The sequence below is a fragment of the Poecile atricapillus genome, chromosome 2 (assembly GCF_030490865.1).
Source record: "Poecile atricapillus isolate bPoeAtr1 chromosome 2, bPoeAtr1.hap1, whole genome shotgun sequence".
Classification (NCBI taxonomy): Eukaryota; Metazoa; Chordata; class Aves; order Passeriformes; family Paridae; genus Poecile; species Poecile atricapillus.
In genome coordinates, this window is record NC_081250.1 from 51,443,649 (window position 1) to 51,470,585 (window position 26,937).

Consider the following 26,937-nt stretch of genomic DNA (forward strand, 5'->3'; position numbering starts at 1 on the left):
CTGAATCACAGTAAGCAGATATCAGCTTATCACGTAATAACCTAAGGAGGAGCAGTGAGGAAGCAATTAGTGGAGTTGACTCAGCCCTTTGTCCTTCTAAAGCAGATGAATTGCATGCTGTTGGCTGTGTGGCATGTTTCAAATTAAGCATAGAGGAGAGCAGCCTTACTGACTTTGCCTCGAATCTGTGGTCCATCTAAGGATCCCAGATGAAGTTTTCTGTTAGGGATTTAAAATGTCAGCCAAGTTCCTTTCTCTGCTCAGTGAGAAAGTGCTGCAGAGTCTATCTACACTGCATACAGAAACTGCCTCTGGTGACCATATTCTCAACTTTGCTCCTCCTACATATTTTGGCTGATAATCAGTGCCTAAACATCATTAAAAATGGAACGTGGACCCAAGAGTTCTTCATCACCAGCTCCCTTTTGGTTTCAGTTTGGTGTCAGGCCTGCTCGCTACTGCTCACCCATGGAAGAGCGAATGGATTCTGGTCATGCCAGGCATATGGCGTGTATAATTAAGCATGGGGGCTGCCTGCAGGGTGAGCGATTATAACACATTTATTTCCTGCATCAAAGAGAACTCACATTTAATTAGTTTTTCCCAAGTGAAACTGATACCATGAGGGACTGTCAGGGAACTAATTTCAGATTGTGTACCATTGCAAGTCAAGTTTCTTTGAAATATTTAAGAAAAAAGTTTATCAAATAAAATTCCAGGTTATTGCTAGGTTTATGTCACTCTCTGCATAAAAGTAGAAACGGTAAATTAGCTCATTTTCCTCATAATTTGCAAGCTTTACTGTTGATGCACCCTGGTTTTTAAAATCCTGAAAGAGATTAAGGCAACTTTGCCCATGGAAATATAAAATAAAAGCATTTTGGGGAGGACATCAACACTAATGAAGTCTGGTTTCCTCTGGATTTGCATCCTCCATTTGTATACCTTCACCACCACCATAATAATAATAACAATAATATCAATAACAATATCAATATCAACAACAACAACAACAACAACAACAACAACAACAACAACAATAAGAATAAGAATAAGAATAAGAATAAGAATAAGAATAAGAATAAGAATAAGAATAAGAATAAGAATAATAGTGTTAGACTTTTATTAAAGTTCTTTAACAATCTGTCCCCTTGCTAGCTGGTATGAAGTATCATCAGCATCCTCAACTACTGTTGAGGTCATAGGACAACCCAGGTTTTAAGGGATCCCAGGAGGTCTCTATTCCAAATTCCTACTCCAACCAAGTTAATTGTGCCATCAGACCAGTTCATTCAGAGCTTCTTCTTGCTGGATCTTGAAAACCAGCAAGGATGGAGACTGCTCTGACGGAGCATCATGTTTGTGATGCAATCTGCTCATCAGTGGAGTTCTAATCTGGGTCTGTCTCCTACACCCAGCCTTTGATTTTTCCCAGACCTGCTGAGGATGTGGTACGGGGTGCTGGAGGACGTGCTTTGCTATCAGATCATCTAGAAACCCACCAATGGCAAAAGTCCCTCAGGGGGTGAGGGAGGAAAGATTAACAGATAGACAAGTCCACACAAGCCACATGCACAAAAGCATCCTATTTCCCAGGTGTCCTATTTCCCAGGCATCCTATTTCCCAGGCTAAAATTACATCTGCAAGCACTGAACCTCTCCACAGAAACTCAGATAGGACCATAAAATTAATTTATATTGACAGTTTCTACATTCTGAAGAAGCATGTAGTTCCCAGTTCCTATTTTAAGAGCAGTGTTAAGATAAAGTGATGCTCTTCTGCCTTGCAGAAACTGCAGCTGGACAGAATGAGCTAAGAGTGTTTTAACATAAAGCTCAAAGGAGCAATGTCAGTCACCTCAATGATCTTTATTACTTCTGAAACAGCATTATTAGTATCAGTGTCTCTCATTACTATGTTTCCATCTGGCACCTCAGAAAAGTTGCTTGAAATAGATGAAATTACATCACTCTGGGTCTTGTACTACTGAGAAAAAAATATGTCAGGTCCATGTGTGCTGGTTTTGCTTGGGGTGGAGTTAATTTTCTTCACAGTGGCTGATATGGGACTGTGTTTCTGATCTGTGCTGAGCACAGGGTTGATAATTTAGAGATCTTTTTATTGCTGAGCAGGGCTTGCACAGAGCCAAGGCCTTTTCTGCTTTTTGTACTGCCACACTGTCCAGGAAGCTGGGGGTGCATGGGAGATTGCAAAGAGACACAGCCAGGACAGGTGAGCCAAACTGACCACACTGACATGACATCATTCTCAGTAAATAAAGTGGGGGGAAGATGGAGGAAGGGATGTTTGGACTGAAGATGGTTTTTTTTCCAAGTAACCATTACGTGTGATGGGGCCTTGCTCTCCTGGAGACGGCTGAACACCTGCTGCTGATGGGAAGCAGCGAATTAATTCCTTGCTTTTCTCTGCTTCTGTACTTAGCTTTCGCTTTCCCTATTAAACTGTCTTTATCTCAACCCATGAGTTTTCTAGCTTTTCCCCTTCTATTTCTCTTCCCGAGCCCACTGGTACGGGAGTGACCAAGCAGATGTGGGCCTTGGCTGGGGTTAAACCACAACACCATGTCAAGTCATTGATCTCATTCTTCCAGGGTCTCTGCTGGTACTTTACCAATCCTGCTTGTGGAAAATGTCAGATACGGTTCATCTGTCAGACCACGGGTTAAGGTATGATACCAGACAGGGTAAAAATACTCTACAAATAAGGAAACAAACCCTGAGTCTCAAAGGAAAGATCAGCAGTGAGAAAGTAAACATGAGCAAGATCAGTCAGTTTTTTTACAATTGCCTGAAATTGAAGAGGGTTCAAATAAACATAAAAATAAACAAAATGCAGCATAAAGAAAAAGGAATATGAGGGCATTATGCTTGCACCAAGCTGTATGTGTGAAGAGGTTGTCATGCAATAACAAATGAAGTTGTAATGACAAATAGGAATGGGATAGCAAGTTGTTCTCAGATGCATCTAATCTAGCTATTTAGATGATAAGCCATATAAATCCTTGTTGTGTCATCTAACCCTCCATTGTGCAACTACTATGATCAGGACAATGTTAAATGTCAAGGAATTTGTTCATTTATTACATGATAGGATGACAGCTTACTTGAAAGGCTTCCTGATAAAAGAGACAGAAGACATGTTTCTTGATTCATGCTCAATTTATTCAGCCCAGATGCATTGCTCAACTTACAGAACTACAGTGAATTAATTATGTGATACCAAATAAAGCACATGTGTACATTTCCTTGAAACCAGGAAAATTATGAAGCTGATATAAAAAGCAACCCAAATCCAGAATATTTCGTTTTTCTAACCAGTTTTAGATCTATGCAAGTTTTAAAACACCTACACAACAGTATGCATGGGGATAGATTTGGGTAACTTTTGGTAATGTCTAGTTTTCCTAAATGCTGAAGCTGTAAATCTCTGAAAACCATTTATTGGCAAAGACTTTTCTTCAGAGACTTTTATATGAATGATGAATACATTGAATTAAACCAGCTAGAAGATTTTAGGACAAAGTCAAATTAGCTCCATTAGTCTCAAAAGTGTTTAAATTGAAAGAACTTTCTTATAAACCTGGAGTAATAAGTGCTTTTTAACAAATTCAGAAGCTATTATCTCTTAGAAATGTATGACTTGAATGTTTTGTAGTGAACCTGAAATATCTAAGTTGAGTTCACAGCAGAATACACAGTTTTTATTTTATTCCTGTCTTTTTCTACTGTTTTATTTTTCTCTTTTTAGAATGTGTAGAATTATTTAACTTATAAATTAAGGCCTTTTTTTCTGAATGTGGCATCACCTTCTGCTTTTCCTGATAAAATGGGTTACTGCCTATTACCTCGGAGGGCTAAATATGCTGCTGTGTGTGTCTCGTCTTACCACCAAATGATGTGGCTCTATTGCAGCTCTGATGTGATATAATTTTTAAAATTGCCTTCAGTGAATTACATGGGTTTTTCATTAGGAAGTCTTCTGAAGTCCCAAATGATTTTTCAACTGGTCTCTGGTGCAAAGTCCATTTTTATGTATTCACCAGCCTTTGAGCATGCAGAAATGTGGCAGGAACATATGCTATACTGAAGCCTCTAAGACTCCAAGTCTCCAAGACTTGAATGACTCCAAGTAAATGTTGCAAACATGATAGGAAATGATGAAGATGTTTTGCCCCACAACAACACATTATTATTACCATTATTAGCCTTTCTATGGCTGTTATTATTTAGAGGCTCTTGAGGTTAGTGCTTGATCCCCAGTGGTAATTAGTTGTGCCCCAGCCAACTGGTTTCAGACTGTAGATGAGAAGTAATAAATGCAGAGACAATACTGTGACGTGAGCAAGCTGAACAGAGAGGGGAGAAGGCAATAATTCCTGCACATATCTGTATGTAAAACCCAATTTGATTGAAAGGTGACAGTGTCCCTCCCAGCATCCTTCTGGCCAAGCTGTCCAGCTGAGATGAGCAGGTACATGGTGCAAAGGGTGAAGAACTGGCTGAAGGGCAGAGCTTATTGGGTTTTGGTGCATGGGGCTACATCTGGCTGGTGACCAGTGACCCCAGTGTTCCTCAGGGTGCAATTCTAGGGCCAGTTCTGTTCAATATTTGTATCAATGACCTGGATACAGGAGCTGAATGCACAGCCAGGAAGTCTGCAGAGAAAACCAAACTGGGAGGTGGCTGTCTCAGGGGACAGGAGTCCTTGCATACATTGGATACATTGGAGCATTGGGCAATCACCAGTGGCATGAAATGCTGGATTCTGCGCCTGGGATGGAGTAACACCAGTCTTGAGTCTAAACTGGGAGAGGAGTGGCTGGAGAACAGCCCTGCAGAAAGGGATCTGTGGGTGCTGGCAGCCAGGAGGGCAAAAGCCATCTTGGAGTGCATCAAACACAGCATCACCAGCTTGCCAAAAGAGGCAATGATCCTGCTGTATTTAGCATTGGTGCAGCCTTGAGTACTGTGTGCAGTTCAATTTAAGATGGATGTGAAGGTACTTGAATACATCCAGAAAAGAGCACCAAAGCAAGGGAAGGGGCTGGCGGGAATGTCCTCTGAGGAGTGGCTATGGGCTCTGGCCTTGTCTGGTTTGGAGAGGAGGAAGTTGGGGGCTGACCTCACTGTTCCCTACAGATTCCTAAGGAGGGGAGGTGGTCTCCAAAGTGTCCAACCACCAGTGTCTGAAGAAGAGCACATGAGCACTGAAGTGTAGTCCTGACAAGGTCCTGGGGGTGCTCACAGGCCTCAGTGGCTGGGACTGGCCTCCCCTGGGACCCCCAGCCCCACCACCTCCTGTCAAGGGCCCAGGAGATGTGTCCCAGGTCAGCCTGGGACCTTCAGTCCGTGCCTGAGCCCTGCCCCTGTCTCCTGGGGGCCTGGGACCTGCACTGCAGAGAGCTGCTCTCCAGGATGGAGCCCTCAGACCTGGGTCAAACCTTGTCATGCAGAATGCTGGATATAACATACCATAACTCTCTTCTTTCTCCCTCTCCCTATCCCCCTCCCCCTCCCCCTGCCCCTCCCCCTCCCTCTCCCTCTCCCTCTCCCCCTCCCTCTCCCTCTCCCTCTCCCTCTCCCTCTCCCTCTCCCTCTCCCTCTCCCTCTCCCTCTCCCTCTCCCTCTCCCTCTCCCTCTCCCTCTCCCTCTTGCTCTCGCTCTCTGCTTCTCCTCTCCTTTCTTCTCTATCTTAACAAGCAAGTAAGGTAATGCCAGGTCATGAGAGTGGACTTGGAAGATGATCAACAGTGACATCTGATTGCCATGTTTTTTAATTACGTCAGGATGGCTTAGGTTTGGCAGGGTGTATACATTTTGGGGTGGAGTTATTTGCTTTTGGGTGGTTGCATTTGTGGGAAATTTGCTGTTGGATGTTCTGTTGGTGTAGTGACTGGGGATTTGATCTAGCAGCTTGCAATCCTATTTACACCTGTGAATAAAGAAACATTCTCCATACCAAAGGCTTTACTATCAGTACAAATGAAACATTACAGGCAAGTAATTTCATATCTAGCCAGGATGTTTTTTGGGGTTTTGGGGTTTTTTTTTCTCTTCTGAAGCTGGTGTTCCATTTAATTATAAGGGCTGTCATATTTTTATCTGAAGTACTATAAATTTTAAATATTAATTTATTCAGTTTTACTTTTAGCTTAAAATCAAGCTTTGCTTTATATTGTTGGGTATTTTTTATATATGTGAATCAGTTCTTAATATTCACATTAGGTTGTTTCAGTTGCTTGCATGATATTAAGAGTTGTAGTTTGCATTCTGTTAGTCACCCTTGGCTGCTTTGTCTTCACTAGGCACAGACCAAGAACTCTCTCACACCAGAGATGTCTCTGAGGGAGGGTCCAGGCTGTGCTAGACACAAATTGTTATTCTTCACTGCTTTCTAAATATGAGTTGTGGGAGGCAGGGAGGGAGGGAGGCAGGGAGGGAAGAGCTAAATGAGACGACCAGTGGTCTGTGCAAAGCTGAGAGACACGAGACTCAGGATCAAGTCCCAGGTATGCTACAGAATTCCTTCAGAAGCTTTTTAAACCAGCTTTAGCTATGCTTACCGGGTAACTTGCAATGCTGTGGAAATACTCCCAAGCTAGTTAGGCACCAAGAAGAGGGCTGCTATTCACACAGCACTCTATTTAGGCTACTTAACCCCCTAATTGACAAGCTGAGTATCTTCCAGGCTTGTGTATCCTCAGAGCTGCACTGTATTTGTAAACATCCATACTCTATGCTTCAGCCTTTTTCTATTAAATCCTCTTCTCTGATCACACACTTTTGACAAACAGCAAGGAGAGGTGCTATTTCTCATGCTATGTTTGGATGGCACCTAACAATGGATGTCATAATCTGTACCAAACAGTGTGATACAAATAAACAGAAGGAGTGACCTGCTATTATTTGCTTGTACTGCTCTTTCTGACAGAGATAGCAAGCCAATTTTACACCCTTCAGAGTGAAAATGCACATAAGCCTGTGGGTAGAATGATAAGATTGTCGATTGGATTAATCTTTCAAGAAGGATAGCAGGATCTGTATCACCTATCAGGCATCTGAAGTGGCCTGGATGAACTGTTTTGTTCCAGTAGCAAAACAGATTAAAGGAAAAAAAAAATAGAAAGAAAACTAGACAGAATATCACTTAGACAGCAAAACAGTGACCACCAAAAAGTCACACCCCACTGGCTATAGTTCTCTTTCCCCAGAGCACCTGGCTGCCCTGTAAGCCTTCCCATTAGCTGTCACAAGGTGGTGCAGGGGTCAGCGTCCCCCTGTGCCTAAGGAACCTCTGCAGGTTGGCATTTCTTAACAAGGGAAGAAGGCAGGCTGTGCTGCCTTTTCAATGATTTCTGCCTCCAGCTTGATCATGAGTGCTTTCCTTCGTCCAAAAGCTACCTGGCTCCCTCTGTCTCTTTTTAGCAATATGCAGTTACTCTCATTTTGTTCCCAAGGATGCACTCTGATGCACTTCAGAAATTTGCATGGCAGACCACCCTGCCTGTCCTGCACCTTGTCCTCCCCCTCTGTACTTGTGGTAGTGTCTACCAAGTGTTTCACCACTACTGAATCAAAAATACAATGGCAAATAAAGCAGAAAGGGAAGAGATGAAGTGCTTGCCTGCTGTGTTGAGCCATACAGCCTAACAGCTGGTATAGCATATTCCCAGAAGCCAGGTACCCTCCCAGCCATGGGAGGGTATGGCACTCTACACCTGGTATTCTGAGGCATGCTGGGGTTTTATTTACTGGATTTTGATCTTATTTTTGGCTCTTCTGAATCATAATCCGAATACTTCTGTTATACTATGGATCCAAGGGTCACAAGGGCATGCTACAACTATGAAAGATTAATGAGATACTTCATTAACCTTTGCACTTTTGACTGCTCGGAAATATCTCATCTGTGTTATTTTAAAGAAAAAGAAGAAGGGGGGAAAAAAGTCTTAGTAAAAGGAAGCAAAATTCTTTGGTGTTATTAGAACCCTTTTGTGCCAGAATTTTGTACTGTTGTTTTTGGGGTTTTTTTCCTACTTTATCTTCTCTCTCTGCTCCTACTTTCAATTGCTCTCTTTCCCCTGCTTTCTTCTTTCCAGGCCTGCTCTCACATCACCCTGAAGAAAGCATCAGTCTTTGGTAGAGGGGCATCTCACCAACAAACCACCCACACTTCAGGAAAGTTTATCCTCTCATGACTGTGATTTTAATCTTCCATTTTCTGACAGTTTTCCAAAAGGAGGAAGGTAACTTCCTATTCATGCAGCTGCTTTATGACTACTCAAAAGAAGTATGAAAATAACTCTAAAACACATATCTAAGAAAGGAAAAGTTTACTTTCTGAGACTAAGTATTCAGGACGGTTTTAATCTGTGTTGGAAATTTGCTTCTGTGCTGTAGTGAAGAAAATGAGCAAATGAAAAAAATCACAATAATTATAATTTTGGTCAAGCCCCATTTTAATGTGTTCAGATTTTTCCTTAGATAACTCATTACCTAGGTCTTGATTTGCTATTTTTTTTGTCATACTGTACTTTGAATTTTTGTAGGAATTAGAATTCAGTGGATTAAGCACTGTACACAACATTTTCCCACAGTGCTAAATTGCTTTTCGAGTCTCTTAAATCTCATTCAAGTCCAGTAAGCCTGAGATTCCTGAATCATTTAGGTGTTCTTAAGTCTCTCCTTCAGTTTATTCTCTTTAGGGGTTACAGCTCTAACTCCAAAAGCTAATAGTTTAAAATCAGACAAGATAGTGAAATAATTGATGTGGGCTTGATTTCATGGAGGGGAGAAGTCAAACACATATTAGAGGAGAAAGTTTCACAGGTCTATCTGTATCATGTAAAGCTAAGATACATCTTTTCCTGTCCTTCTTTTTTTGTTAATTCCAAGTTTTAGTGGCTTGTCCATGTCCATGTTTGAACTGGACAACAGGCATTAGTCTGAGCTCTTGCTGCCACAGTCCCTGTTGATGTAATCTCAAGTGGGTCCACCTCACCTCCACAGTCACTTTACTGTCTGTGTTAAGGAAACATCCAACATCATGTCCAAAGCAAGCTCTTTTACCTCTTCAAAACTGTAAACTTTGCCTTTTTTATTTGTCTGTGGGATCCCTTATCCTCACTGGGGTTGCATCAGTAACACACTGCCCATCTATGAGAATTGCTCTTTTCCTCCTATAAAAGAAAAGGAAGGAGGAAACACTGATGACCTGTGACTCCAGAATATTGCTCTATGCTCAGTAATGAACCTGGTTCTTGGTGGAGAGAGATAAGATATGGAAAATGCTGAGGAACTGTGATGGATTGGGAACCACTCCCAGAAGAACATGATTTGCCACTGGATAGGTATTGGATGTAAATCACTGTCCTTAAATCTCACGCCTGTAACAAGCTCCTGGCCCATCCAATCTAATTCACCTGATGTTGAATTGTCACTTTCTACAGGTTTTCTTTTAAATTTTTATTTTGCTTTTGGACATAGAGGCTCTTCACTAAAAAAACTCTTAACACTGAGGTACCAGTTGGTGATACCCAGTTAAGCTTGCATTACTTTCACCAAAGACTGGGTGAAATTCTGGCCTCACAGAAATTACTGCATAAAACTCCCATAAGGGAGGCTTCTCTCATAAGAACAGACAAAGAAAGGTCAAGAGCCCTTAGCAGCCTTTTCATTTGCCTAAATCCTTAATTTTGTTCAAAATTTGCACCTACAGATAGGTTAATGATTTAGCTAGTACCCAAAGCATGCAACATTTTTTTGCTGTCTGACAAAGAATCCTAGACTCTGGAGAAAGGCTAATGCAGTCAAACAGTAACAAATTATTTATAAATGAGCATCAGGCCTTGTGTTGCCTTGCCAAGGCCTGCTTGGAAATGCCCATCAATCACCTTTAACTGGTGTGCCTAATCTCCCACTTCAATTTTTGGGCCTTTTTTCATCCTTTTTTCCCGTAAATATACCTTTTTTTCCCTCCTCACAGAGGAACTGATGAAGGTCAAACATCAGTCCCTCTTTTTATACTGGACAATTTAAAGTCTATAGCGATGAACTCTATATTGAACGCTTGTCTTAGTTCAAGATGTTTCTAACTTGAGCTTTTCACAAACTGTTATTGATCTCCGCCTCCAAACCAGTAAATCCTTTCGTGTAGTAATTCCATAAATACAGCAGAGTTGGGAAGGCTTTGAATCTTCATTTGATCAAAAAGTTCCAAATATCTCAAATAAATCTATAGCTCTCAGTGGCAACTTTGAAGGTGTTCAATCATTTTTCCTTGGACACTAAATGAAATGCCTTGAGTTTATGTTTTATCTTTTGCTATGCTTCCATGACATCTGTCCTAAGTATATTGTCCTCAGGTGACTGTCAATTAAATATAGTTTGCATTTATCATAATAAGGAAGAGTTATCCACTTAATAAATTTAACTAACTCTTTTTGTCTTTTAATTTATGGCCACAGACAGCTATGTCAGGAGAATGGAGGATTTAAAATAATTACCTGGGTCTGCCTAATGTCTTCCTGTAAAGTTCTTTAAAAACTGGTTTAGTAAACTCTAATCTTTATTTATTTGGACTACTTACAATAAAGCCCATTAGAATCTCCCCTGAAAATATTTGGATTGTGTGAAATTCACTTCTAATGGACACAAAAAGAGGCATCACTGGCTGCTGATTTAGATGTAGGGTCTGAAACTGAGTGCCAAGCTCTCTTCTTCACTCTTTGTTCTTTAGCTGCTTGGCAATGTGGGACAAGTAGCTGCCTCAACAACTATAGCTGGAGTTAAATTAAAGTCTTAAATTTGGTAATATACATGTCTGTATTCTGTCTCTAATTTGCATATTTTTGCTGGTAACACAATTTTTCTGCTACCTGGAGTATGTCCTTTCTTTTCTCTATAAGGGGTGGAAACAATATTACAGAGGTGAAGATAAGGGTTTTTTTCCTGCAGAAATGAACTGTCATCGTATTCAGAATATATCTCTTTTATTGCACATCTTTTTATCATTTGCTAAAATAAGTGCTCAAAAATACACTATGCAAAATACCTCCCAATGAGACACACAAATCAAAAACTCCTTACTCTATTAGACATTAAAAACATCTATTCATTAGTGATACTAGTTATATGGCATTTTATAACTTTCCCTATTCCTGAGGCCTTGCCTGTGCTCAATAAAAAAATATCTTCCTGTTTCTGTCCTGCAGAGACAATCTTACGCCTGTCTCTCTCTGCTTTATAGGCAGTATCCTAATCTGAAAGACATAATCTGAGTAAAATTCAGAGGAGCTGGTTTTTTTTAGTTTGAATTTGACTTTGAAGTTTTCTGCTTTGGTTTCAGACTTGGAGAAAGAGTATTTGTGTCTGAAAGTTTGTCTACCCATTATTTCTCAGCCTTTTCCTTCCAGCCTTGACTTCATTATACATTAACATATCACAACTACTGCAGTACTACTACTGTCAAAAGAAGACAATACCTGAAGAATGATTTGAAAAAATAAAGGTGCCCTTGCAGGGTCCTAGATTTGAATTGTTTGTCATTCCTTTGGATAAAACCATCAGGTTTTTGGTTTTATCTAATTCACTCCTGGCCGTATGCTTTTCCTTCTAATATTCCTGTAGTTTCCCAAGACATTCTCTGATATTAAGAAAGCAGTTTGTTGGCCAGATAAAACAAGGCCACAGCTACACTTAGCTAAATCAAGGCCTCTTTATGGTTTTGCAATTTCTTTCCCAGGGGCTTTCACTTTAAAATTCCTCTCAGTTTGTCAAACAATCCCTAATTGCTCTTTAGCATCCAGTTAAGTTTAATGCTTTGTATATTTTGTATTCAAACAAAAAAGTTTTGTTGATCATTTATGCTAATTATGAAGCTCTGCTTTTCCCCTTCCTCTTATTCCCAAAGGTGAGGTGAATGTAACCAAGTGAAATGCTTTTATCACAAGTGATAAACCCAGTGGTTATTAAATAATAGTCTATCATTTGCATTGGCTATGTTGCACTTTTAATGAAAAACATGATAAAAGAAGTGCATAGGAGCCCACAATAAATGTTTTAGGATAGTAGTTCTGCCTTGTAAAGGTTTGCAAATCCCTGAACTTGATCACAGAGAAACTACAGTGATTTTTTTATTGTGCCATATTGGGTCTGGTAAATGTTCACAATGTTTGAAAACAGTCATCAGTTACTAAAATGTCTTTTAGGATATGCTTATTAAAAAATAAAATAAATAAAATAAAAAAAAAAATCCATCCTCTTTGTCCAATAACCATCCTTCCTCCCAACAAAAAAAAAACATTGCTATATTTTTCCTGTAAATTAAAGTAATATATACAGACACATACAATGGATATATATAAGAAGTATTTGGAATGTCAGGTTTAAGTCTTTTGGGTCTGCAAAATCTAGGCAGGAGAGGAGCTGGACTGTGCTTCCAAACTTTTTAGATATGTCATCACATTTGTAAAGGACTGGTTTTGCACAAGGGAGACTAGCAGTAGAATTTAAGAGACTGGATCCAGGAAGCATAACAAAGATGATTTGAAGGACTGCATTTATAGTAAATACAGTGCTGTAAAATCTGTGTGTGCCAATGAACAGTACGTGACCACCAGCTCTCTAACACTTTGCTTAGATCCAGCACCCGCACCATGTTAATCTGATGGAACACATGCTGTTAAAACCAGACAATGTGCCAGAAACTGACCAAAAGAAAAAAAAACTGATAAAGTGTGTCAAATTTGACATTCATTTGGCAGATAACAACACCTGATGTTCATCTGTCTGCATTCAAAGAGCTGACCAGCTTGCAGTTCATCAGCATTGCTTTTGTTCAGGGTCTACCTTATGAATGACTGCCTGTGAAGTTCCAGGTGAGTGCCTTCTTCCATTTCTTTTTACAAGTAAAGGAGATACTAAAAATAAACTCACAAGGGATGAAAAGTAATTGGAAAATAACACCCCTCCTGAAACACTCCTACAGCCATTTTAACACAGAGTACATTTGGATAGTGCTCTACACTGCATTCGGCTTAATGTTTATGTGACTTCTTTTTTATTCTCTGCTTACACATGCAGCCTGGCACAAAGTGGAAACCCATTAACTCTTCTACACTAAAGAAACATGCACAGAGCACAAAGAATGAGAAAATGAGAAGATTCCCCGGGCTGACATGCAGTCTGGCTAACATGGACTGAGACAGGGAAAACACCTTGAGGAAACTCATATGAGCCATAATTCATCATAACTCAATACACAGAAGAAACTCATAAAATAATTAAGTTTTGAAAAGACTTTTAAGATCACTGAATCCAAACCTCTGACCAAATACCACTAAGCCATATCACCAGGTGACACATCTACTTGTTTTTGAAGAGTTCCAGGTATGGTGACTCTACCACTTCTAAAGTTTAACCACTCTTTCAATGAAGAAATTTTTCAAAATATCCAATCTGAACCTCCCTTGGTGCAAATTAAGGGCATTTTCCCTTGTTCTATCACTGGTTGCCAGTGAGAAGAGACCAAGCCCCAGCTTCCTACAACATCCGTTCAGGCAGTTGTAAAGAGAGATAAGAGCTCCCCTGAGCCTCCTTCTGTCCAGGCTGAACAGCCCCAGCTACTGGGAGCTCCCAGCTCTCATCTTCAGCCTCTTGTCTGAGGACTTATATTCCAAACCCTTCACAAGCTCTGTTGCCCTTCTCTGGATGCACTCTAGCACCTCAATGTCCTTCCTGTAGTGAGAGGCCCAGAACCTGAGAAACTAAAGTTGTGGCCTCACCAGTGCCAAGTACAGCGGAATGATCACTTCCCTGCTCCTGCTGGCCACACTATTGCTGTTACAGGCCAGAATGCCCTTGGCTTTCTTGGCCACCTGGGCACACACTGGCTCATGTTGAGTCACTGTCAACCAGCAGCCCCAGGTTCTTTCCTGCTGGGCAGCTTCCCAACACTCTTCCCCCAGCTTATCCTGCTGCCTGGGGTTGTTGTGATCCAAGTGAGGATCTGGAAATTCACCTTGTTGAACCTCATACCATTGCCTTCAGCCCTCTGATCAAGCCTGTCCAGATCCCTCTGTAGAGCCTTCCTGCCCTCCAGCAAATCAGCTTGGTGTTGTCTGTATGTATGGCCAAGCAACAAATATACAGATATCAGGAGTAACTTCCTGAATGCAATTGTTTATCTACATGGAGACTGGTATGCATTTCAGTTTCATTATAAAGTTACTGCATTTTTAGGTATTGCTTAAACCACAGCATTGATAACTTCCTTGATTTTAAAGATGGGTGGACCTGTTATTCTGGACCTCATATAATAAGTTAAAACATCCAAAAAAAGGGCTTTCCTATTGAAGTTGAAATATCTATTTATGACTATTTCCCATGGAAAATGTCACTGACAACTGATGTATTTCTTCAATGTACTTCTATAAAGTGGCTGGTGTTACAAAACTGTTTTCTCAAAAAGAAAAAGAACTGTTGTCCTTTGACTTTCTTAAGTCTTGCTTGGTGGCTTTTGATACATGGTGACATTAAGACCCTGTGCTTTATGCCGCCAATATATTTTCAAAATTCAGTCAGTATGCCTTTATGTTTTGCACTTTCCCTTTCAAAGTTAGATGCTGTGAACAGCTCAGGTCTTGCAATTTCAAGGTTGTGGACCTTCAAAATTTACCATCCTCAAAAAGTGTCTTGCCAAGCATAAGAGATCAAGAGTTAGAAGTAAACAGAGTTGACAGGACCATTTGACTTCTGTTCTTAGGTATTCTTCCCGTAATAATACAAGGATGACATAAAAGATGCCAGAATCCATTATTCATTTCCTCCCTTGACATAATTTAGCTAGTTAATAAAGGACTGATTTATCACTGAAAAAAATCTGCTATTTATTAATATACTTTTACTGTTGATATCGTGTTTAGTAAGCTGATTCCTTGTAATTTTTCACTTTACACCTAGAGTTTTTAAAATATTTGCTAATTTCAGATGCACTTTTTTGGATGGGTAGACCTCTTATAAATATAAAGTCCCTTCAAACTTTGTGGTGAGAGGAGACTGAGGAGGAGAAATGAGATAATTATGTGATTTTGTACTAACAGTGTGTCCACATGAACAGTTATCCATGAATCTATAGAAAACAGGGATTTACTCTCTCTGATATTGAGAAACTAGTTGAAGTTTTTCTTTCCTCATATCCATGTTCATCACTGAGAATAAACTGCACTCACAATTAATCTTTTCCAGGTACATTCATACTATCAAATTGCTGTCTCTATACAATGCACACTTGGTTCTCCTAGCAGTCTGCACTGAACATATTTCTTCAGTCTTTTATCGCTTTAGTTGCTCTCATTGGTTTCTTTCTGATTTATTTCATATTTTGGGTCGAAGCCAGTCCTTTTCCACCAGCACCAACTTGACTTACAAAATAAATCTTGGCATAACAGAAACAAAGGTAATGGCAGCACCAGAGTGGTGTGTACAAATGCAGACCTGGCCTCTCAGAGTTGATGTAAAATAGCACTTCTATTGCTCCCTTGATTCCTCACTGGGTAATGCTACTGTTTATGCATTTCAAAACAGCAATCACCTCTTTTTGCAGCAGTATCTTCACACTTCATGCTTTTCTGGAGTTAATGGGCTCAGGCTGTACTGGGATCTCCTGATTAAACTTTGGTATGGAGAAACACTTCAGGTGTACTACGTTTGATCACAGCCTCAGCCTGCACAACAGAGCCTCTCTCTCTCCCCAGCAAAGCACCCTGAGCATATGGTTAGGGGTTTTTTTCTGGTGTTTGCTGTAGTTTAGCAGCCTCCTTGGCAGTTTAACTGCTCATCTTAGCGTGTCTTAAGCTATTTAGGCCAAACAGCCCAATCTGGTGGTCCGCAGATACATATTTAAAGAATTAACCAAGCACTAAACAAGTAGACTGATTTTTATTTGTTGCTTTTCTTTGCTCAGTTTGTTTAAAATCAGTAGGATTCCTGAGTGCTTGAGAAGTCTGAACATCACATCACTTTTGGCGCACATAAAGTTTAAGACTGAAGTGTTGATATTGTCAGAAAGTGGGATTTAGGAAAACTAAGCTTCTCAGCTGCATGTCCCAGGAGGGGCAGTGGGAAAAGAGAACCTGAATGAAACTAAAAGCAGGGTAAATCCATTCCTGTTTGTTTGCCATATGTTACATCACACTCAGTCAAGGTAGGTGGAGAAAGGGCTACCACAGCTCAGCTACTTCTGAAAAAAAAGTAGAACTTGACTTTAGCAGAATTTCAATTATTACTGTGTTCCTGCTGTACCAGAGAAAAGTTGTTAACTGCTTTACCAGTTGAACCAATTAGACTTCTCTTTTGTAACTGATAATTTCTTACTTCCTAAAATAAGGATTATGTCTCTAGAAGGATGACTCCTGCTGGAGCTTGCAGAGGTAGTTATTTCAAAGATATCACTCTAAGGTACAAGGCTGCCAGTCTGAAGTTCAGCAGCAGAAATATGCTGACATAGTTATTCCTTACATGATGTATTAATTATTGTTATATCTAATGTAAGTAACTGTCTGAATTGTTTTGGTTTTTTGTCACAATTGCCCATATATACATATATACATTTGACACGTAGCACACGCGCAGGAAAAACTGGTTTGTTAATATGTGTGGTCTGTGCTGCGTAAGATCTTTCCTTTTTACCTTGAAGGAACAAGGTAAACCCAACATTTTTTCTGGAAATTTAAGTGGATGCTCCCCAAGGTCTGCCTTTCCTTTGAAACAAACTTTCAGTCCAGTCCAATGGATCTCCTATGAGGTGTCACCTCTTGGTGATTCAGTGCAATTCTTCATGGGTGGAATATTCCTGATAAGCTACAACTCCCATGTAGCTTAACAGAGCAGAAATCTTAATTTTCTTAAAACACTAAAATATTTTCCATCTTCCAGGTACTGATCATAAAAATACAGCTTTTTGTAAATGAAATGCAAGTCCTGGATAGAAGATAACTCAGGAGAGCCATAGACTAAGTTTTCAGTTACAGAATGTGCTTTTCTAGCACAATGCACCTTACAATCCGTGGTCACTTTTTAAGCAAGTAATTAAACATTACTGTGAAGTATGTGAGAAAAATTATAGCCATTTAACAGATGTCTGAATAGAAACAAAGCAAAGCAGTAGCTGGAAGTCCCCAGGAGAGCCAGAACACTGCATTTATTTCCAACTCCTGTATCTTAGCCTCTTTCATAGCATCACATATTCTTTTCCAACTGCAATTTTCACGGTTACTTCTCAGTAGATCAACTTTCTTGGAACTACAGCATTTGAGAAGATGTTTTAATCCATCCTCATCACCTCAATAAGCAAATGGTCATTGTCCTTGGAGATTGTTTCTCTGAAATTGCTGGTTTTGCTTTGGACAGTGATATCAGGAACATGCTGGTGGCCCTGTAAAAGAGCCCAAAGCATTCAGCATTGATAAAATAAGTTGGCTACTCAGGACTGGTGAAGAAGAAGCCTTTGCAAAATAGTTCCTGGTGATTACTGTTTTATTATGCAAAATGCCTTGTCACCAAACATTCATTGTGCCTTATTCTGGTCATTGCTCAGATATTTTATAACGCAGTAAGTTGCCTTTCAGGAAGAATCAATCTGGATTTTTTCCTTTCATATTTCTTTACTCTGTGTTTTATAATCCAGTTCTACTATAAGCATCTGAAAATGTCTTCACCTCTGCTGATAAAGCTTTTTTTTTTTTAATTGCAATTTTGTGGGACAGCTATTTTAATATAACACCTACTGTTAGAGGCTTATTTACCAAAAAAAATCATCATTAATGGTTAGAGCCTTGAACTAGAAGCTGTTCTTATTTGCATTACTGTAACACCCTCAGGCCTCTTAAGAGATCTTGCACTTGCCTTTGTATTACACTAAGATATTATAGACAAACAGTAAGATGCCATTTACCATTCCTATCCCTGAAGAGCCCTCAACCTTCTTGTTAGTTGCCTGACTTGTATGCTCATTACTTTTTCTTCTTTCCCTCTCATCCATATGCAGTTTATTCTTCTTTCTATTTCACTATTTTTACTCATAGGATTTGTCCCTACCACAGAAGTGTTCAAAACAGCAGTTATATTATTCTGGTACTGTACAAATACCACAGTGCCAACCTGAAATACTTACAGTTTAAGATATAGTCTTGCTTCTGGGGTGGGTTTATTTAAAGAGGGAATTGTGCCTGAATATGAATAAGAATGGACCTAAGCTAGTTTTATATTAGTTTCACTGTGAAAAAAAACCAAAAAACTTTCTTACTCAATTCTTCATCTCTATTTACTTTCTCTTTATATCCATGTAATTCCATACACTTTGACAAAATGAATTATGTCTCATGCTAGCATTAACAATAGGAGGAATAAATGCAAATAACACATTATACAGGTAAACACTACAGGACACAGCCATTAAAAGATACTGGAATGCAAATTGTATGCTTCAGATGCTGAAGAAGATTGTAATGTGCTTCTGTTTGGTTATTTTTATTCCCCACGATTTAGTCCAAAGTACCCAAGATGCTTGGTGGGTCTGTTACTTTGAGATAGATTACACGATGCAATTACTTGAGTAGAAGGAAACACTTGCCTCAAACTGTACAGAAGTCAATTTTATGCAGTTCAATTTGGATTTCAAAACAGTCTCCTACACAAGGAACATAAACACCTTTCATCTTGTCTAGGTGGAGGCAGTAAAATGAGGCTCCTAATTCACACCGGGTGGTAGGAGGCGTGCTGGAACAGGGACCCACTGCTGCAGTCTGTGCAAGAAGAGGGAGTCCCAGGAACCTGGGAAAATGGTGCAAAGCTGTTACAGTTAGTACTGTGAGTTTCGTAAAGGCTCCACTGATAATTGTAATAAAAGCTGTCTGGTTTTTTCTCCTTATTTCCATATTTTGACTTTATTTTGCTCTTTTATTTCTTAGTCTTCCCCCTACTCCAGGTTGGGGAGTTTTCTTGGTTGAGTTATTTTTTGTTTGTTTTGGTTTTATTTTTTTATTTTTTTTTTTTGTGGTTTGGTTTGGTTTTGGTTTTGTTTTGTTTTTTTTTTATGGTCCTCATCAAACAGCTGTTCCTAGTGTGGGTGCCTGATCACTGCTGCTTTTCATTTTCCATAGTCCCTCCAGGACTCTCATGTCATCAACACCTGTTTCTTATTCTTTAGGGTGGTTGCTAAAGGCACATTAACCAGATCCTTCGGTGTCATCCACAGAAATTGCCTACTGCTAAGGTAAACAAAGACTAAAACTTCAACTCTATTATCTTCCCTTTTGCCTTTCTTTCTTCTGTTTATTTGGTTTGGGTTTTTGGGTTTTTTTTCCTCAGTCTCTTCCATTGTAGGAGAGAAAAATACCAGGTACTTTTCTTTTAGATCACCGTCAGTTCTAACTAATAGTGTTCTCTCTTGCCAACCTACTAGCCACTCACACACCAGCAAGTCAACAGCATTCTTAGTACCTGCTCTTATACTGAGTACGTGCAAAAAAATTCTGCTCATAAAAGAACAGTAAGTTTAACTTTTTGCCCTCTAATTTTTTTTTATTCTTTGCTGAAATGAAGAAAAATGGACCCTTCCTCTGATTTTGCCAGTAGTTACAGCCTGCAGTTTTACCTCTGTAAAATTGCCTTCTAGTTGGTGAGCTAGATTTAAGTTTTACAGTTCACACTGCCTTGGTCACTGCTCTAGTCCTCCTCTGAAGTGTCATTTTAGTACATATAGGAAAGTTATAACTAACGCTATTGTTTTAACTGTAATTGTTGGAATGTTTACTATTCTACATAGAAAATATGTTAATTAGATGGTACTTATTCTCCAATAAGTTTGTTATGGCAGAGCTTTTCTTGGTGGGCAGTAAGAAGGTCTGAGTTACTTCTTTGGAAAGCTTTGACAAGATGTTTAAAAAACCTTATGGAAAACAATACTAAATCTAAATCCCTCTATTTTTAATAGACAGAAAATGCAATTAACCATCTTTCCCTAGAGTAGCAATATAGCGGGCTCCAGCAGGTGTGTTACTATTGCAATATCAAAATAAAAAGTCTAGTCAGCCTTTCACTATAAAAATAAGTGAAATGCAGAGCAGATGCTGTAATAACCATTAATTTACATTCACCAACTATATTTGTTGTAAAAGTAGATGAGGACACTGGAAAAACAAGTTATTTTTGGCTCTTCCCTGCAATATCACAAGAAAACTACTGTAATGTGTTTAGCAGAGCAATGAATACATATTGGCCAAATTTATCTCTGCTATAACCCTGCAGAAATGTAGAATGAATTTCGTTCTAAATTTTACTTTGTGTAAGGAAGGATAAAATTAAAGGAGTTTATTGAACATCACCAGAAATTTTCCAGATCTGGTACTGAAGCAACTTTTAAAAACTTCACAAGGAAACTAGAATGATACACATATTTTACCTAAATTTTACTGTTCAGAATTTACACTTGTAACTTTCTATTAGAAACAGATTTTAATGAGCTGTGTAATGACCTATATCCACAGGAACTCAAGAAAGTAGCATTTCTTGGATGCCAATTTCTGTAAGATTTCTGTGCTCAGCATTGGGGTCTTTGTTCTGATTTCACCATGCAGTTTGTCCCTGCAGAACCACAAGTAGATGTGGGCACACCTGGACTGCAGGATGAAAGGGTCAACAGCATCTTAAGTTAATCAGTAGGTTGCATGTGGGAATGCTCAAGTGCTGTAAATACAATTAAATTAACTTCTCCATAGGTCAATTTATGCTGTTTATTTATTTTTAGAGATTAAAACAAAAAGCTGAACCAGCCTTGCCAGTTTTCTAGAGTGGCTGAATGTCCTCACTACAAAGCACACTGAAATAATTTGCCCTTAAACTCTTGGGATTTTTATCACTTCTGTTGTGTAATATTTGACATCCCTTTCTACTAATGGCAAAGAAGCAGTGAAATAATTTCAAAATTATTCTTCATTTTTCATGAGAGACTGTTATTAAACCTGAGTTTTGACTTCTCTGCAAAGTTGTCTTTTTGTATTGAGACTAGAATCTAACAGATTGTGGTTCTAACACATCAAGACATGAGAGTTCTCTCTGATTGTTATTCATCCAGGTGGGTATTTATGATATTTTGTCTATATTTTACTGTTTTACAAATCAGATTTTTTTGTAAGCCCTATTATATATCTGCCTCAGTTTTGAATGGAAAATTGATTAATGTTTTTTACTGGTGGCTTGCTAGACCTGTGAACCATATCAGTGCAAATTATTTCAGGCTGGCTGTGAAGCCAAATTTTCAGGCTTTCCAGCAAAGCAAAAAAAGCCACACATTAAATAAATTATCAGAGGTTCATTTTAGTAGAAAAGAATTTAGAGGCTTTTGTTTTGTCCCTCTGATTTTTCAATGAGAACAACTGAGAAAATTCACTACAGGTTTGCTGATAAATTTAGTTCAAGGTGGGCTTTTTTCAGAGAGTAAAAAATACGCTTGAAGCCTTTTTTTCCAGCTGGAAGTGTAACCATTGTGCTGCATCCTTATTTTCAGTGAAAGAGCTAGTGCTTGAGAGTTTCATGCTGAACAAATTTGAGCAAGGTGAGATAAGTGGTCAGACAGTGACTTTCAGTGAATCTCCCCCATCAATCACACAAAGGATGATGAGGGGGAGGAGAGAAAAAGAGGGGGATTCTCAAATGAAATGAGGAGAGGTATGATGGTTTGAGATGCTTAGGGAAAGAAAGACACATTATGATAGACACAGGGCAATAAAGGGAGAGGATGGCATCTATGTATGTGTCACTTTTCAGTGGTCCTGTGTATAGTTCTGGCTTTAACCCTGACACACAACATCATTGTGCTGATTTTACATTGCCAGCTGCTTTCCCTGGACTTCCTCCGTTGTCAGTGGAAAGCAAATATTTCTCTGGAGGGTAATTCAGAAAAGGAGCCTAATTTAGTTGAGCAAAATTGGTCTTTAGAGAATATCTACTTTTCTCCATTGCCTATGGAGGGCATCTAAATCTGGGTTTGAAGATAAGTGGTGTGATTACTTTCTCTTCTTCTCAGCAGTTCTGCTCTGACTTTAAAGGTCTGGAGTAACTGGACCATGTGATGTTTCTTCTGGAGATCTGTCAGTGCTCAGATACACACAAGGAATACAGATGCAGAATTTGACATGCCAGACTTGAAGGGCTTAAATTCTCAGACAAAATGCATTTAAAAGACATGGAATCCAAAAGTTGAATCTCCATTAACTGACTGGTAATGGATTTATAAAGAGGATATGGTCAGAGGAGCTATGAGTACAATGTTGATCTTGACCAGCCACACAGGGTAGAAAAAATACATATCACATTCTGGAAAAGTATTTTATATCCAAATTGTTGTCTGGAAGGAAACTCTATTTGCATTGAGCACGCCACCACAGAATGGTGTTTTCAAAAAAATGTCAGTTCAACAAAAGTTATTTTTTAAAGTTATCAAAAGTTATATTTTCAACAGGTGTATGCAATTAGATGTGTGGGATAGAAGAGTTGATGCTGAGCATCTTGAACCCATTTCTCTTGGTTCACAGTGTGAGTTTGTGGGGGGCAAAGGGGGCTGTTCTTTGGACTACCTTTAGTGCATCAGTTACCTTGAATGGACGCACACATAGGCAAGCTACACACAGCAGTAGAGAGTGAATTTTCTAGGTTTGTCATTATTATATTTATAGTACATTTTCATCCCTTTTGCCTTTAATTTTTTTTACACATCTCATTTATTCTTCTTCACTTTCAGCTATTTTTATCATTCTTCTGTGGTTAGTAGGACTTCAGAGAACAACTCATGTAGCCACATGGACTCCACTAGCCACTGGCCAACTAAACAACTGCATCTTGACATTTCCAGTGTCCCCAGGCAGCATGAATTATGAAAGAAACACTGTGAAGCTAAAATGTTTGTAGTATGCTCTCCTGCTCATCCTGTACATACAGCATGAGCATCTCATGGCATATATGTGCTTTAAGCTTCCCATTTATTTTGGGCATAGCAAAAATAAATAATCTTTAATAATAATTAATTATATATTTATAATATATATTATTAATAAATTATTATATATATAGTCCTGACTCTATAATATAAAAGCACAACTAACTCCACAAACTCCACAAGAACTTGGCCGGGTTTTCAAGTGTGGGCAATTAAGGACTTGCCAACCTTATCTGTGGCACAATTCCAACAGTACTGTCCTGCTGGCCTACTATTGCTATCGCCAGGAGATCCAGCCCTGGAGGAATAACCATCAGCAAATTCCATTCAGGCATTTGCCTTTCTCCCAAGATTCTCCAAAGGGTTGTGAGGTACATGTCCATGTGTTTGTTAATGCAAAGAGCAGGCAGGGATTGGTGATCATCAAGAGTATCTGAAAGACAACAAAGCACAACCTGGGTAGCACTTCAAACAGGAGCAACCTGAAGTGGGTGTTGTCAAACCATGCATTTTACTTTAGAGCTGTTCTGTTCAGGTATGATGCATCTTAATTAGAATTTGGAAAGAGTATCAACAAAAATGCAGATAGAAAAGGGAAGAACAGTTTATTGGCCTTGCCTTAGCAGAGAACTTGCTGGAGAAATGCACATTCTCATTGCACTTGCTATGCCATTTATTAATATTGCAGCATAGGATGGTACAACTGTAATCATTTGTGACTTCAATAATTTATATCAATACACAATTCATGAATTCTGTGTTTGCCCATTTGGAGAATGCTACAGCTGAAGAGGATCTACTGACATGTAAGAGATGAGTATTTCTAATCATATCCGTGTTCTTTTCAGTTCCCAGGAAGAACAAGACAGCTACAAAATGCAAAGATCCAGGTAATTACTGGCATTAAAACTGTTGCAAAATACATGAATGAATGCAGATCATAAAACAAGAAAAAAATTGCCCATGAACCTGAGTGTTGAAAACAGTGTGTAAACCTTGTATTTTTAGCTCTTAAGTAAACGTTGTATTTTTAGCTCGAGCCATCAGAGAGCACAAAACCAGCTCTGTTCAAATTAAATCAGCAGCCCACCTTTCTTTTTTTGTATCTTGGTACATAAGTAACTGTGTTTATATATTTGTGTCATGTGAATAAAATACTCAATTATCTCTCTCTCTCTCTCTCTCTCTGTCTGTCATAGACTCAGTTTTCAAAGCACAGTATATCAAAATGCCAACACAAAACTTCCTAAGAACTCGCAGCAGTTTTTGGGTAGTAGGAATTCTCTGCTGGATAGAAAGTGAGACAATCTGATGTGATGACCAGTAGGCATCAACAATCACTTTGAAAATCTGAGTTTTAGGTGTATAGTAGTTCTTAATAACTTTTAGGGATAATGATGTGGGTTGCAAAGCATTTTTTTCTTCTGGATTGTTTTTGTTTTTAGTTCCAAAAATTTGGGATGCTGGGGTGTTTTCTGATGAAAGCCCATTTCTGTGGGCAATTAGATGTAGAAAAAAAACTGCAGTAAATGACAAGAAAAAACACACAAAATAAAAAAATTAACTCTGCTGCTAGGCTGTCAGTTCATGGAGCCAATTATCCCTAGCAAGCACATAACTGTGTGGGAAAGCAGGGCAGATTCTCCTCTGCTGGCCAGTTATATTTGAAAAGACAATGTGTCATCTGTCATGCTCAATGGCATGAGAGCTTTACTTTCTGGACATAAAACGTAATCATTGCCAGATGTTGGAACTTGGGCTTGGCTCTAAAATGTATTTATTTATGTTATTTGTCATGAAAAAAATTACTCATCAAGGCAAACATCTTCAGAGGAAAATTGATGACCAGATCAGAAACAATAGTTAAAACAAGATGAGGAGATTAGAGTGGTTTAGATTTCTTTTGAAGAAAGATCAGCTTACATTTTTCTAGCTGTCAAAATTATTGATAGTTTAATTTGTAAGTCTTTTTGTGCCAACCTAATTTTCATTGATGACATGAAAACTTTATGACTCAAAAATTAGATTTCATTTTTATAGGTGATTTCAAAGAGAATTTTTAAATAAAACTTCAAAGCTCCCGTTCAACTAAATAATTCCTGCCTCAACTTTATTGGTTATAGTCATATGTTTGCATAGACATTGCAGTTTTGACACAATCAGATAATTCGGGCTGCTGTCATTTGAAATTAGCCTATTTCCACAATTACTCTTAAGAGTAGTAAAGATGATAGTCATAAAAACCCACCACCATGCTTATTTTGCAGTCACCACAAATGCTAGCGCAATAGCACGTCAAAAATTGTCAGAAAATTTTCATACCAGTGTAGATTGAACATGTGGTGCTTCATGAGAAATGAAAATATGCTGAATGTGCTTTCAGTTTTCCTTCAAATAGAGAGAAAAAAAGAGTCCCAAGAATTATTTATTGTTTGGGTATGAAAAGTGTCATTCAGAAACATGGCAACAATGAGAAATTCTAGCTTTACATATATGTTTTTCATCCAAAAAGCTAAACTTTTTAACTCAATCATCAAGCAAAAAGAATCTAAATAACTAAAGGATCATCTTCTTGTCGAGAGAAAAAAATGACAGTTGCAATTTTTTGTTTGATACAGCTCTGCTAAAAAAAAAAAATAAAAAATCTTGGTAGTATGTGTTGTTGAGAATCCTGTTTTATAATGCAGACACTGTAAATTACAAAGACATAAACAAAGGGATTCAAGTAATATCCTTATCCAGATGAGGTGTGCTCTCATGATCAATCATGTGACCAGAAACCTGTGTAATCTATAACTTCCTGTCTTATTTATCTGTCTATTGGGCTATTAAATACTCCCATTTCATTAAGTGTTTGCTCTCTACTGAGAAGATACCAAATATTTTGCATCGCTGTGGGCTTTTCCCAGGGCTCCATGCTTCAAAGCCTTGTAGCCCCATTTAACTTCTGCAATTTTCCAGGCAATGTTTTCTGTCAACAGCTCTCGAGTTCCCATATCAGGGCCTTTTCACCTGTGAGGACAAATTTCTGATTAGAAGGCCTTCATTAAGGGGCTATACTCTTTTCAGTATATATGTTATTTGTAGGAGCTCTGTAAATATGGCTAGGTGTTTCCTAGAAATCTAAATGTCTCCCTTCTCCCTGCTGTACCTAGCTTGTGCCAACTAACTGGCATCATGAGGCTGTCCCTGCCCTCCAGGGAAAACTTTATGTTGTGAAAGAAAAAAGGTTTCTGAGGGCAATTCGGTGTATTTTTCTTCAGGGTATGGTACTTCCCAGAGGCAAGTTCACAATTTAAGCCCTCTGTAGTCAGGGGAGAGAGGTATTTCCAGAGGGCAGATCTGAGCCACAGCTAGGCTTACTTGTCCTCTGGAAATGCCTCTGTGTTTCTCTTGACTGTAGCAGGAGCCTAAGACGATCAAAGCTACAGCAGAGGCACAGAGAAGTGGAGCAACCAAAAGGGTTTAGTTTGGCAGGAGAGCTGCCAGGTGGGGGTGCAGCAGCCTCTGATCAGACTTGTCATGAAGTGATGGGCAGTGAAGTTGTTCTGACTGTTAAAGAACAGAAAAGAAGAGGAATACACAGTTGGAAATTACTTTTAAAAACATTACTGAACATTAAAAAATGCGACTTGAAGAATAGAACAAATGGGACAAATGCATCCATCCTATGTTCCTACTCCGCAGTCTTCCAGGTCAAAAATTATCAGCCTCTAATTTTTTGTGCAATTTCCTGGTAGCTGGCATTTTCAGAGGAGAAAAATGACAGTTTTTAAGAAAGGAAAAGGGGAGTAGCAAATGAAGAAGATGAAGCTGAAAACACGACAGGTTCCAAGAGATATGGAAAGTGAGCAGGGTACAGGAAGATTTGAAAGAGCAGAGGAGAACTGTGATCAAATGAGTTTGATCAAATTTGATGAAGT